At 39.9% G+C, this 15,670-nt stretch overlaps 1 protein-coding gene across 1 annotated transcript in view; it reads right to left on the bottom strand.

The window, feature by feature from the left end:
* Positions 1-14,713, bottom strand: part of fhdc1 (FH2 domain containing 1) — a 56,324-nt gene extending 41,611 nt beyond the window's left edge. Inside the window, exon 1 of the mRNA XM_064926002.1 lies at positions 14,548-14,713. The gene's annotated coding sequence lies outside the window, so the exon portion shown is untranslated. The remainder of the gene's footprint in view (positions 1-14,547) is intronic.
* Between the last annotated feature and the right edge of the window lie 957 nt (positions 14,714-15,670).

The raw sequence follows: 15,670 nt of genomic DNA, 5'->3' as shown, positions 1-15,670 counted from the left end.
CTACCAAGATACTTCATAAGAAGTCACTGCGTATTTCATGGGGTATCTTCTATCATAACTCTTCTATTGTGAATCAAACAAATTAAAACAAATAAATCATTATTTGTTATTATGTTATCATTATGCTACACACAGATAGGCCGAGATGCACTAGGAATCAAACATGCAAACTTGACATGTTAATGGACCTTGAAGGAGGGAAAGTTGATTCCCTACTGTCTTTAGACTTTCTACTAACTAATGTTAAAACATGAAAGAACTGTACACATCTAACCAAATCCTTTCCATGGGTTAAATGCTCCCAGCTTTGAACATCATCCCTAGAGACAAATAACTCACCATTTAGACTCTTGCTGAGCAAACATTTTATCTAATGCGCCCCTACCATCTGTCAAATGAGCTCCTTATAAAGTGAAAGCCCTCTCCCTAAACACACACATACTTTCCATCCCACTATCTCATCTCTTGACTGAGGTGTTCAAACACCTCATTGTTTTATGGCACGATTATGTCCCTCGCTATTGGAATGGCTGTGATAACTTGGGGCCAATAAAAGATATCCAATGAAGGATACTAGCGTCTACATTTTAAGATAAGGGAGAACTACTGCTTGACCTCTATTTCATAGCATCCCAAATAATCAAATGCAACCAGTACATTATCAGACGATAGGATCTGCTGCTGGTTCAAGCTGGACTCAGGGGTAGACATAATATAGTAAATGTAAATCTGGGACACTCCAATTAGAATTATATGTTACGTTTCATATGGAATGTATCAATTTGTGGATGTCTATCATCCATTTCGTATGATATGTTACGAATTGAAATTCGTACATGTTACGAAATTTGCAAAACGTATGATATGTTACAAATTACAATTTGTCTCGTAAGCTAACTCTAACGTTAGCTCGGTGGCTAACGTTAGCTATGCTAGGGGCTAGGGGCTATGGTTAGCAGTTAAGGTTAGGGATAAGGTTAGGGCTAGGAGTTAGGTTAAAGGGTTAACGTTAGGGGAAGGATTAGCTAACATGCTAAATTATTGCAAAGTAGCTAAAATTTAGTAATAGTTGCGGCAGAGTAGCCTAGTGGTTAGAGCGTTGGACTAGTAACTGGAAGGTTGCAAGTTCAACCCCCTGAGCTGACAAAGTACAAATCTGTCGTTCTGCCCCTGAACAGGCAGTTAACCCACTGTTCCTAGGCCGTCATTGAAAATAAGAATTTGTTCTTAACTGACTTGCCTAGTTAAATAAAGGTTAAATAAAAAAGTTGATAATTAGCAAAAACACTAAAGTTGTCCATGATGAGATTCAAACACGCAACCTTCAAGTTGCTAGACGTTTGTGTCATATGCCCGACCAGCCACCCTACTTCTATTTCTGCCTAAAGTAACCTTCTATCTTATGTAACCATACCAAACGTAACATATCCTAGTAATTTGAGTATCCCGGATTTACGGTTATTTTGTTACGTATGAGACAAGGCTGGCTGGTTAAGCATATTCTGCAGGATCAAGGACACAAACAAACAACCAAAGCTGTGTATGGGACAGGTCATTATACTGGGTGTAAGGGTGTAACAGAACTCAATAGCTCATTACAAATCTCCTGGCTGTTAATGAGCTTTCAGCAGATTATCAGTTTGTTGTTGGTCTACTAGTAATTATGGACACTGAAATAATGGACACGGATGATAAGGCCACGGTGAACTTTGCAATGAGTGAAGTAGTTATACAAATCAAATACATTATTTGTGAATAATATAGAGGTTCACCTCACAATATTCAGACAAAACATTTATCCAGACCAAACATTATGTAATCAATTAAGCTACATAACAATTTTATGGTTTGGAAAGCAGTCATAACAAATGACAATCAAATCTCCTTGGTTTTTAGAGTCTATCTGGGATCACCAAAATGATCATCATTCTTCCCCCTCTGCCTCCCTGCTCTGACTCAACAGTGGCCTACAGACTACATTGCTATTAATACACTTCTATTCATTTTCTCCGCATCATAAACTTGTTCCCGGTGCTAGAAGGGCCGGGTGAAGGTGACAGTAATTACAGTGGCAAGAAAAAGTTTGTGAACCCTTTGGAATTACCTCGAAAACTGCCTAAAGTGGTCATACAATTCGATCTGATCTTCATCTGTCACAACAATAGACAAACACAGTCTGCTTAAACTAATAACACACAAACAATTATACATTTTCATGTCTTTATTGAACACACCGTGTAAACATTCACAGTGCAGGGTGGGAAAAGTATGTGAACCCTTGGATTTAATAACTGGTTAACCGTACTTTGGCAGTAATAACCTCAACCAAACAGGTTCTGTAGTTGCGGATCAGACCTGCACAACGGTCAGGAGGAATTTTGGACCATTCCCCTTTACAAAACCGTATCAGTTCAGCAATATTCTTGGGATGTCTGGTGTGAACCGCTCTCTTGAGGTCATGCCACAGCATCTCAATCGGGGTGAGGTCAGGACTCTGACTGGGCCAGTCCAGAAGGCATCATTTCTTCTGTTGAAGCCATTCTGTTGTTGATTTACTTCTGTGTTTTGGGTCGTTGTCCTGTTGCATCACCCAACTTTTGTTGAGCTTCAATTGGCGGACAGATAGCCTACATTCTCCTGCAAAATCTATTGATAAACTTGGGAATTCATTTTTCCATCGATGATAGCAAGCTATCCAGACCCTGAGGCAGCAAAGCAGTTCTAAACCATGATGCTTCCTTCACCATACTTTACAATTGGGATGAGGTTTTGATGGTGTGCTGTGCCTTTTTGTCTCCACACATAGTGTTGTGTGTTCCTTCCAAACAACTCAACATTAGTTTCATCTGTCCACAGAATATTTTGCCAGTCGTGCTGTGGAACATCCAGATGCTTTTTTGCGAACTTCAAACTTTTTGGACAGCAGTGGCTTATTCTGTGGTGTCCTCCAATGAACACCATTCTTGTTTAGTGTTTTACGTATTCGAGACTCGTCAACAGAGATGTTAGCATGTTCCAGAGATTTCTTTAAGTCTTTAGCTGACACTGTAAGATTCTTCTTAACCTCAATGAGCATTTATGCAAGTCAACAATTCTTAATCTTGGGTCTTCTGAGATCTCTTTTGTTCGAGGCATGGTTCACATCAGGAAATGCTTCTTGTGAATCGCAAACTAAACATTTTGGAGTGTTTTTTATAGGGCAGGGCAGCTCTAACCAACATCTCCAATCTCGTCTCATTGATTGGACTCCAGGCTCCAATTAGCTTTTGGAGAAGTCATTAGCCTAGGGGTTCACGTACTTTTTCCAAACTACACTGTGAATGTTTAAATGATGTATTCAATATAGACAAGAAAAATACAATAATGTGTATGTTATTAGTTTAATCAGACTGTGTTTGTCTGTAGTTGTGACTTAGATGAAGATCAGATCTAATTGTATGACCAATTTGTGGAGAAATCCAGATGATTCCAAAGGGTTCAAAATACTTTTTCTTGCCACTGTACACTTAATTCACATCTCTATTCAATTGTCTCTGCGGCTCCAATTATTTCTTCCTCCTCCAGTTGTTTTGTAATTGAGTAAAGGATATTGGGGGTACGGATGACACGGATGGCCGCATATTTGTCACACCGTGGAATTATCCAAATGAGTTGGTGTGATGGTGTCATACAGAAGTCAAACAGACAGACAGACAGACAGACAGATTTATCAGTAAAAAGTAAACAATCATACTGAACAATCCTACAAAATATTACTGAAAACATTAGTAAGATATATACAGTTGAAGTTGGAAGTTTACATACACCTCAGCCAAATACATTTAAACTCAGTTTTTCACAATACCTGACATTTAATCCTAGTAAACATTCCCTGTCTTAGGTCAGTTGTGATCACCACTTTATTTTAAGAATGTCAAATGTCAGATTAATAGTTGAGAGAATGATTTATTTCAGCTTTTATTTCTTTCATCACATTCCCAGTGGGTTAGAAGTTTACATATACTCAATTAGTATTTGGTAGCATTGCCTTTAAATTGTTTAACTTGGGTCAAACGTTTCGGATAGCCTTACACAAGCTTCCCACAAAAAGTTGGGTGAATTTTGGACCATTCCTCCTGACAGAGCTGGTGTAACTGAGTCAGGTTTGTAGGCCTCCTTGCTCGCACATGCTTTTCAGTTCTGCCCACTAATGTTCTATAGGATTGGGGTCAGGTCTTTGTAATGGCCACTCCAATACCTTGACTTTGTTGTCCTGAAGCCATTTTGCCACAACTTCGGAAGTATGCTGGTGGTCATTGTCCATTTGGAAGACCCATTTGCGACCAAGCTTTAACTTCCTGACTGATGTCTTGAGATGTTGCTTCAATATATCCACATAATTTTCCGTCCTCATGATGCCATCTATTTTGTGAAGTGCACCAGTCCCTCCTGCAGCAAAGCACCCCCACAACATGAAACTGTCACCCCCGTGCTTCACGGTTGGGAAGGTGTTATTTGGCTTGCAAGCCTCTCCCTTTTTCCTCCAAACATAGCGATGGTCATTATGGCCAAACAGTTATATTTTTGTTTGATCAGACCAGAGGACACTTCTCCAAAAAGTACGGTCTGTGTCCCCATGTGCAGTTGCAAACCGTAGTCTGTCTTTTTAATGGCGGTTCTGGAGCAGTGGCTTCTTCCTTGCTGAGCGGCCTCTCAGGTTATGTCGATATAGGACTCGTTTTACTGTGGATATAGATACCTTTGTACTTGTTTCCTCCAGCATCTTCACAAGGTCCTTTGCTGTAGTTCTGGGATTGATTTGCCCTTTTCGCTCCAAAGTACATTCATCTCTAGGAGACAGAATGAGTCTCCTTCCTGAGCGGGATGACGGCTGTGTGGTCCCATAGTGTTAATACTTGCTTACTATTGTTTGTACAGATGAACATGGCACCTTCAGTTGTTTGGAAATTGCACCCAAGGATGAACCAGACTTGTGGAGGACTACAATTTTTTTCTGAGGTCTTGGCTAATTTCTTTTGATTTTCCCATGATGTCAAGCAAAGACGCACTGAATTTGAAGGTAGGCCTTGAAATACATCCACAGGTACACCTCCAATTGACTCAAATTATGTCAATTAGCCTATCAGACGCGGCTAAACCCATGACACAATTTTCTGGAATTTTCCAAGCTGTTCAAAGGCACAGTCAACTTAGTGTATGTAAACTTCTGACCCACTGGAATTGTGATAAAGTGAATTATAAGTTAAATAATATGTATGTAAACAATTGCTACTTGTGTCAAACACAAAGTAGATGTCCTAAACAACTTTACAAAACTATTTAACAAGAAATTTGTGGAGTGGTTGAAAAACAAGTTTTAATGACTCCAACCTAAGTGTATGTAAACTTCCGACTTCAGCTGTAAGGAGAGATAAGTAAGAGAAGGCCACTGGCCATTCAATTTCATGTTTCAACCATGCAAATGTCTCTCCAACGTTGACATGCCTTCAGAATTCAACATCCAGTCTTACAGTTTTTGTCAGTATAGGAGCATCATGGCAAAAACTAAGACTGGCCAATAGGTTCTACCCCTTGACCCCGTCCACAATGAACATTTTAATTATATTTTCTGGGGAATGATTCATTCTTACAGAAATAAAAAATTCCACAAATCTGCCCAAACCAGCTTCTATCCTTTCACTCTCTTTTTTAAACAGAGGCACACACACACATACCCACACAGACACACTGGCATCACGACAACAACAAACCCTCCAAAACAAAAAGGGCCTCAATTTCTACTATAGCTTTTCTACATTTTGCTAACAATTTTGCTAGCTTCTTCTCATCCATCTGTTGCTTATATGATGTAGTGCAAAAACACCTCTAATGCCAGACCCAGACCATTGGACTTCAGTGGAAACCAGCCAGTGAGTGTGTGGGAGCTAATCACTACCCCATATTTTCTGTCTGGTTTTCACCATTGATCCTCTGAGTCATTAGAGAAGGTACATCTGGGGAAACAAAGTGTGTGTTTGAGATTTATATTGCAGTCAGACTGCGCATGCAGTGCCCAGAATCACGGGATCTACAAATCACATTGCATCTCAAGGAACTACTCATTATGTGATCAAGATCAAACTGATCTCTTCAAACACGTTCAAAGGGAGGCCTACAGTTGGCGATCCATTCCCAGGAGTGGCTGGACAGATGATTAAACCCATAAGGCACAGAAAGTGGGTTTCTGGGTTAGGTAGTCCACGTTGTAAAACCAATCCTCTGTCTATTTGGGGCGTTGTCTTAGACTACAATTCAGATGAAAAAGGATTACGTATGAAACTCTTCGAACTACAAAGTAGAAGTCTTTCTCTGTTGTTGGATAATTAACTTTAGGCAGCATCTTGTCACCTGTCTTGTCCAAAATCTTCGGCATCCACTTTGAACACGTTGCTATACTGCACTTTGTGTACTATAGTCACTGTTGAAAATGTTGACATGAAAATGTAGCAATAAAGGCTGGTCTGGGGCTCAACAGTAATATCAAGTCATTTGTGTTTTTGCTCCGAGACCGAGGGAAGACCGAGTACAACGTTATCCAAGTCCAAGAACAAAAATATAAAAAAGCAGTCTCAAGACCGGATTTGTGACTGAGTCCTGTCTTGAGTACTACTGCAATAGTGCATATAATACAATAACTAGTGAGGTACATGAAAGCATCTCTCTGATCTCACAATCAGTAACAGTGTCACCTTTAAATCCACTTCATGAAAGTGTCATTAGTGTCTTCTCATCATGTTACGTCTATCAAAACATATATAAAACCCAGAAAATCTATTAACTATGGAGCTCAAAGACATACTGTATCTTGCAAATGATCCTGAGGCAGACAGAATCTGAGTTATCCTTTATACAACTTGGTCATTCATGTACTTTCCTATAGAGTGGACAACCTGCCAGTATGAAGAAGTTATTAATGAAATAGGATCATTTATTGAGGGTCCCTAGAAAATACTGTAATTGTACCCGAGGAAGGATTGATTGCCTAACTCGTTTACAAATCATACACATGGACAGCCTACATAAATGCTGTCATGGAAATGTTGATAGAAAGAAACAAGGCTTTGCCAATGAAATAGAACTCCAGATCTCCAGAATAGTTGAATCACATCTCTCTCTATGGAATCTGCAGTACTGTACCAATGTCCTCTAGCCCATAGCCCCAATAGCAGCACAAACACCTGAAATCTCATTTCTCTTCCAGCATTTTCGTGCTACAGACTTCCAACACGGCAGCACATAACAAATCCCAGAGTTTAGGATCAATCCCTTAATCACAGCCTGGGAGTCTGAGACAAAGGGTTTCAGAATGGAGAGATTCAAGTCTGGAAGTTTTGCTCTGTCATTTAGCATTCAAAAGGCCTAATATACAGCAGACATCTATATAGAAGCTGAAACTAATAAGCTGCATCCCAAATGGCATCCTATTCCTTACATTTAATCAGGGCCCAAAGGGGCTATAGGGAATTATATAGGGACCTATATAGGGAATAGGGTGCCATTTGGGACATTCAGTACATTCAGAAAGTGTTCACACCCCTCAACAACTTTTTCCACATTTTGTTGTGGTACAGCCTGAATTTCAAATGTATTAAATTTAGATTTTTTGTCACTGGCTTACACACAATACCCCATAATGCCAAAGACGCATCATGAATTTAGATTTTTTTTAACAAACTAATTAAAATTGAAAATATGAAATGTCTTGAGTCAATAAGTATTTGTTAAGACAAACCTAAATCATTTCAGGCGTAATTATTTGCTTAACAATATAATAATAAGTTGCATGGACTCTGTGTGCAATAATAGTGTTTAACATGTTTTTTTAATAACTACCTCATCTCTGTACCCCACACATATAATTATCTTTAAGGTCCCTCAGTCGAGCAGGGAATTTCAAACATAGATTCAAGCACAAAGACCAGGGAGGTTTTCCAATGCCTCCAAAGAAGGGGACCTATTGGTCGATGTGTAAAACAAAAAGCAGATATTGAATATTATTTTGCGTGTGGTAAAGTTCTTAATTACTCTTTGGATGGTGTATCAATACACCTAGTCACTACAAAGATGCAGGCGTCCTTCCTAACTCAGTTGCCATAGAGGAAGGAAATCACTAATGGAATTTAATCATGAGGCCAATGATGACTTTTAAACAGTTATAGAGTTTAATGGCTGTGATAGGAGAAAACTGAGGATGGATCAATAACATTTTAGTTACTCTACAATACTAACCTAAATGACAGAGTGAAAAGAAGAAAGCCTGTACAGAATACAAATATTCCAAAACATGCATCCTGTTTGCAACAAGGCACTAAAGTAATACTGCAAAAAAAAGTTGCAAAGCAATTCACTTTTTGTCCTGAATACAATGTGTTATGTTTGGGGCAAGTCTAATACAACACATCACTGAGTGCCACTCTCCATATTTTCAAGGATAGTGGTGGCTGCATCATGTTATGGGTATGCTTGTAATCATTAAGGACTGGTGAGTTCTTCAGGATAAAAAAGACATGGAATGGAGCTAACCACAAGCAAAAACCTAGAGGAAGTCTAGGTCTGCTTTCCACCCGACACTGGGAGATGAATTCAACTTTCAGCAAGACAATAACCTAAAACATAAGACCAAATCTACATTGGAGTTGTTAACCAAGAAGACGGTGAATGTTCCTGAGTGGCCGAGTTACCGTTTTGACTTAAATCTACTTGAAAATCTATGGAAAGACCTGAAAATGGTTGTCTATGTCACGCCTTGACCTTAGAGAGCCTTTTTTATGTCTCTTTTTGGTTTGGTCAGGGTGTGATTTGGGTGGGCATTCTATGTCCTTTATTTCTATGATTTGTATTTCTATGTTTTGGCCGGGTATGGTTCTCAATCAGGGACAGCTGTCTATCGTTTAGGTAGCACTTTTTCCCTTCTTTCAGTATGGGCAGTTAACTTTGTTTGTGGCACTTATCCCTGTAAGCTTCACGGTTGTATCTTTCGTTTGTTGTTTTGTTGGCGACGTCTTAAAATCAAATAAAATGTACGCTCACCACGCTGCACTTTGATCTACTCCCACCGACACCCACGTCTAGCAATGATCAAAAAACTATTTGACAGAGTTTGAATTATTTTGAAATGAATAACGGGCAAATGTTTCACAATCTAGGTGTGGAAAGCTCTTAGAGACTTACCAAGAAAGACTCTAATCGCTGCCAAAGGTGCTTCTACAAATTATTGACTTCGGGTGAGCATTTTTTTGTTTGCTTATGGCCCTATAGATCTTGTTGAGTGCGGTCTTAGTGCCAACATCGGTTTGTGCTAATAAATAGACAGCTATGAAAAATATAGATGAAACCTCACTTGGTAAATAGTATGGTCCACAGCTTATCATGATATATTACAGGCGATAACAAACTTGAGACTTCCTTAATATTAGAGATCGCGCAACAGTTGTTGTTAACAGAGAGACACACCATTGCTGCCGTTCTGTCCTACCGATGTATAGAAAAATCAATTAGATTTATATTTTCCATGTCCTTGTTCAGCCACGACTCTGTGAAACATAGGATATTAGAGGTCTTCATATCACATTGATAGAATAGTCTTGATTGGAGCTTGTCCAGTTTATTCTCCAGTGATTGCATGTTTGCCAGTAGAACAGAGGGCAGAGGCGGTTTATCCACTCTCTGACGTAGTCTTAGGTATCCCACACGCCGACCTCTATAGCGCCACCTCCTCCTTCTCCAAGTATTGTTGAATTTGGCTTGTTCCGTAATAATCAATATGTCCTCATCCAAATTAAGGTTAGTGATAGCTGTTCTGATGTCCAGATGCTCTTTTTGGTCATAGGGAATGATGGCAGAAACATGATGAACAAAAAAGTTACGATCAACACAAAAAAATACACAAAATAGCATAATTGTTCAGGAACCCGTAAAACAGCTGCTTTTCCCTCCAGCGTCATTCTAGGTCATGATACCACAGTAATGTCCGCAAAAACAATACAGTGAATAGTATAGTATTCACACCAGCGTACACTATAGTATTTTTCATGTGGGGTGGAGGAAAGCCACATATTTCAGTCCACTTAATCCAGAAGGAGATAGACAGACAGACAGTTAAAATAACCTTGTCAAAGTTAAAATAACCTAGTCATAATGTAACCAAATATAATGTGTAACACATATTTATTTTTTACTAGGCAAGTCAGTTAAGAACAAATTCTTATTTTCAATAACAGCCTAGGAACAGTGGGCTAACTGCCTGTTCAGGGGCAGAATAACAGATTTGTACCTTGTCAGCTCAGGGATTTGAACTCACAACCTTTTGGTTACTAGTCCAACGCTCTAACCACTAGGCTACCCTGCTGCCGACATGACACTGCAAGTCTTCAAGATTCGTATTACAGCAATAAAACAGAGAGCTGCTGGCCTTGGACAACCTTCTTTATCCCCCAAACAGTCTCCAAAGGGCACAGTTTCACAATTGCAGTGGGAGATATCGTGTCCCCAGGAAAGTAGTGGCCTACATAGCAGATCAAATCAACCAGATGACATTGTCCCCCAACAATACAAACAACTTTGTCATACTACACTGAACAAAAATATAAACGCAACATGCAACAATTTCTAAGGTATTACAGAGTTACAGTTTATACAAGGAAATATGTTGAAATTAATTCATTAGATCCTAATCTATGGATTTCACACGACTAGGAATACAGATATGCATCTGTTGGTCACAGATACCAAAAAAAGGTGCAGGCGTGGTCAGAAAACCAACATTTCTCCTTTGCATAGAGTTGATGGTGGCCTGTGGAATGTTGTCCCTCTCCTCTTCAATGGATGTAAGACGTTGCTGGATATTGGCGGGAACTGGAACACGCGGCCGTACACGTCGATCCAGAGCATCCCATCCCATGCAAGCCATGAAAGAACTGGGACATTTTCAGCTTCCAGGAATTGTGTACAGATCCTTGCAACATGTGGCCGTGCATTATTATGCTGAAACATGAGGTGATGGTGTTGGATGAATGGCACGACAATGGGCCTCAGGATCTCGTCATGGTATCTCTGTACATTAAAATGTTTGTCTGTCCGGGACAGTTAAAACTGGGATTCATCTGTGAAGAGTGCAATTCTCCAGCGTGCCAGTGGCCATTGAAGGTGAGCATTTGCCCTCTGAAGTCGGTTACAATGCCGAACTGCAGTCAAGTCAAGACCCTGGTGAGGACGACGAGCACGCAGATGAGCTTCCCAGTGACAGTTTCTAACAGTTTGTGCAGAAATTATTTGGTTGTGCAAACCCACAGTTTCATCAGCTGTCCGGGTGGCTAGTCTCAGACGATCTCAGATGATTTTTAAAGACCTTGGAGGTGGCTTATGGTAGAGAAGTTCTCTGGCAACAGCTCTGGTGGACACTCCTGCAGTTAGCATGCCTGCACATTTTAGAGTGGCCTTTTATTGTCCCCAGCACAAGGTGCACATGTGTAATAATCATCCTGTTTAATCCGCTTCTTGATATGCCACACCTCTCAGGTGGATGGATTATCTTGGCAAAGGAGACAACATTTTAGAAAAATAAGCTTTTTGTGCGTAGGACAATTTCTGGGATCTTTTATTTCAGCTTGTGAAACATGGGACCAACACTTTACATGTTGCGTTTATATTTTCGTTCAGTATAGAATGAGAGCCCCGAGAGAGGTGGAGGCTAATTACTGCGTGTTGAAAGCCATTCTGAGAGCACAATTGAAAAACACCATATCACAAATAAACTGTCTCTAAATCACCAAGACTATCTAGAGTTAAGAAAAGTGGGGATATTCATTGGGAAAGACAAGTCAGATCCATTGACAGAGGGGAATGAGAGAAGGGAACACACAGAACAGGGAAACACAGTGAATTGAGATAAGCATCAAAACAAAGGTATGAATCCGTCCCCTTTGTTCCATTGTTAACAGGTGGTGAATGTCTAGCCCGGAGATGATGGAACACCGAGTTCTACTAACTGAGCCTCTAATATTGGTATTTAGAATTTTGGCTAGAATAACACCTTTTATGGTACTGTGCAACCAGGTTTTACTTTTAAATATATATTTAATGCTCATCTAGGGACAAGCACAGGAAATTAGTGTGAGTTAAAGTATGTGACTGTTGTATATTCAATGTCTCAACGGTGTCATTGTATCTGTCTTTATTCAAAATGACATTTGAAATGAAATGACATTTCAAAATGGCTTCTTCAGTTTGATCAACATATTCAACCCTGACACAGAATGCGGTGATTGGCCTAGGCCCTAGGCAGATGAGGAAGGCATGCTGTTGATGTTACCATAGAGATAATAGGAGGGGGAAGCAGGGAGGAACTGAAAACACCTGATGTTTACTTCGAGAGGCGAACAACAAGGTGCCCAGGGCATTACATCAGAGCAAGACAAATACCCCAGACCCTTGTACCCTGAGAAAGCCTGGTTATAGGTGACCCATATGTGTGCTTGAAATTACAAGAGTGCTTAATGATACAACGCACCCCATTAATAATGAAGTAGTTTTCCAATACTAAACAGTTAAAACATATTAACGTTCATCTACCTCACAAAGTAAATATGTAATATGAATCCTGAAGATTTACTTGATTAAAACCTCAAACCTGATAAGGGTTGTGTTGGAAGTATATTGTCATAGTGAGTTATATAGACTTTTTAAAGTCTCATTGTTCTCTTTCCAATGCGTATTGTGGCTTCTAATCCGTCATTGTTGTAGATGAAGACATCGCATTTTCCACTCCTGAACTTTACAGCGCTCTGACCTTTTCTATTTCTATGACAGTGCGGCACAGCAGCAGTTAAACGCAATTTCCACCGTTAAAAGAAAGGGAGAGAAAAGCTAATCTCACAAAGTGAAAATGTTTCAGTGACTTCCTTTCAGAATAACATCAGAATCAGAATCACATTCCAATTCAAATCAGATGAAGTTGTTTTTTGTGTGTGCAATAAGCATGGGTAAACCCAACCTTTTACAACAATCTAAGCTGTAACACTTTTATAGACACGATTTAAGAAAACAGAATTGTAGAACTTAAAGTACACCCCAGCTTCCCACCCTTTTTTATTATACTGCTCCCACACAAATCAATCAAGCCTCCTCCAAGGCCCCATAAGATGGCCGATGGCGTCACAAAATGTAGTTTCCCCCGTTGGTCCCGGTATCCACGGTAACGGGGGGGATACCAACCCACCCCCTTGACCAGACCCGGGGAGGGGAGCAACTTTTTTTTTCTTGGGCAATGTTCCCCTCACTTGAATGGATTGCCTCTCATTCATCTCAGCATGAGAAATGGCGTACAAAGGCCAAGGAAGAGCGGGGGTTTTGGGATTAGACCAACGCAGGCAGAGTTGCAAAGCCTTACATGTAGCCACGTGGGTTGAGGGGTCACAGAGCTACTAATTGACTTGAGAACATCCACAATAACATTGGAATTGCTTTTGAAGAAGTTGTCATTTTCACTCGTGTTTTGAGACGATTGGTGAACTGCAACATTCAACACCGTTGCCAAATGCAAACATACTGTACATGTATACAGCAACGAATTAATGTGTTTTTTGAGAGATGGAGCAGGTGTTTTGGTGGAGAAATAGTTGTTTTTGTATGGTAATACTATTTTCACACAAAACAATATCATCAATCTTAGATGCAGTTTAGTAGACTTTACATAGTTTGCAATAAATTCAAAGCAAGCCAACGAAATCAATTGATGGCAATTGGCAAACTTACATTATCAATTGGTGGCAAAGCTGAATCAACTAGAATTGGGGTGGCAGGTAGCCTAGTGGTTAGAGTGTTGAACCAGTAACCAAAAGGTTGCTAGATCAAATCCCTGAGCTGATGGTAAAAATCTGTTGCTCTGACCCTGAACAAGGCAGTTTGTTCACAACTGACTTGCCTAGTTAAATAAAACATTTAACAATCACTGTCAATTAAATTAAAGACATGTGAATGAATTCTGTCATGTTAAAATGTTAAAGCCAAATACAAGCATATTGTTTATTTTAACAGATAGATATTTGGCAAAACTGTGACCACTTGTACATGTTCTGACTACAAATGCATAACATATTTGTAAAGCCAGAATAGATTAACATACAATATGGTATCCTAAAACATGACATGACATGTGCATTGTTATCAAAGATACTAAGCTACAATATCTCTATCCTGTGACATTGTCCTATCAATAGAATTAGGAATCAATGTTGGATGTCTATACTGTACCATTCCCATAGTAGGCTACAACATCTTGCAAAACAACCCTAAAAACGAAGGAAGGAATTCAGGCTGGAAAATACATGAAGGTTAAAACAACCTTATGCATAGACATCCACACAAAGAGCAAATAAACTTCATATAAGAATAACTGTGTAGAAGCACTGACTTGCATGATGTCATTTCACGCATCCGTTGCAGTGAGTTAGCTACTATACTTAATTGCAGACTCTAAATAAGCAAATAATAGACTGAGGAATCACTTACCGAGAGAGCTAGGATGGTAAAATACATACTAGGTAATCCGCATGGATAATGTTTTAGTTAGCAGGTGTACTTTTCAGAGAAAGAAAAGGTGTATGTTGTTTTTATTTTGGTTGTTAGAGCAGCGACGGTGTCCTCTGTTCGTTGCGGCTGCTTTGAGGGACGAGAATCGATTGAAGGGCGGCAGCGGCGACAGCAGCAGCAGCAGCAGCCGCCAAGCAGCAAAGCGAACGCGTGCACAATCTCAAACGTGATTGGCTCAGGTGAACGCGGTGTGTCCACCCATATCTTGCGCTGGTGTCGCGCGCCTCAACGGTTCTTGTTGCGGTTATTGATGTCTTATTATGAATGTCAACGTTTTGACACCACGTTTGTTAGCTATACGCTTTCGTTTTGCAAACTACGTATAATGCAGTTCGCAAATAGGCCTCTGCAATAGTATTAGTCAGCATTTCTTGAAGAAGTAGAAAATCACCACCTGTAGGGCAAACATATTATAGGCTAGCTACTGATGTCTTTGAAGGTGACTATTTTGGTGGAGGCCACGAAGATGAAGGGAGTGCATGGGATGGATAGAGATAGGAAGAGAGAGGACCTGAAGAGAAAGATGATGGTGAGTAAAATGAGAATAATACAGAAAGGTGACAGATGCTTGGTAGCATTTAAGGTCAGGAGTACAACATTTATATAACTATTAATTGTTCAGTTCTGACCTTGACCCCTTGTAATGGGGAATATTTAACATGAATATTTATTTAGATGTTTTCCCTTTCTATAATACACGTAGGTTGATGGATTGTATGTTATGGATTAAACTGTATCTGTTGGTAGTGATTGACGCCAGACTGGAGTTCCAAGGACCAAGGATACTGATTGTTGTTGTATTCTGTGAAACACTGTGTGATTCTGCAGCAGCTGACAAAGTTGTTTTGACTTCCTACAAGCCTCCCAGGCTGTTGTTTACAGAACATTTGGTCCTGTGTAATTAGGATAGAAGAGCCTTCTCTGCTAAGGTCAAGTTAGACATGTTCTCTGCTTCTGTGCTGGGGGTGTCTCCCTGTTGCAACTTGTAATTAAACCGAGATGATTCTGATTGATTTGACAGCTCTCCTTTTTGTTCACCTGG

This window comes from Oncorhynchus masou, chromosome 20, assembly GCF_036934945.1.
Source record: "Oncorhynchus masou masou isolate Uvic2021 chromosome 20, UVic_Omas_1.1, whole genome shotgun sequence".
NCBI lineage: Eukaryota > Metazoa > Chordata > Actinopteri > Salmoniformes > Salmonidae > Oncorhynchus > Oncorhynchus masou.
The sequence above is the reverse complement of the archived record's forward strand: the minus strand, read 5'-3'. Positions and strand labels throughout refer to the sequence as shown.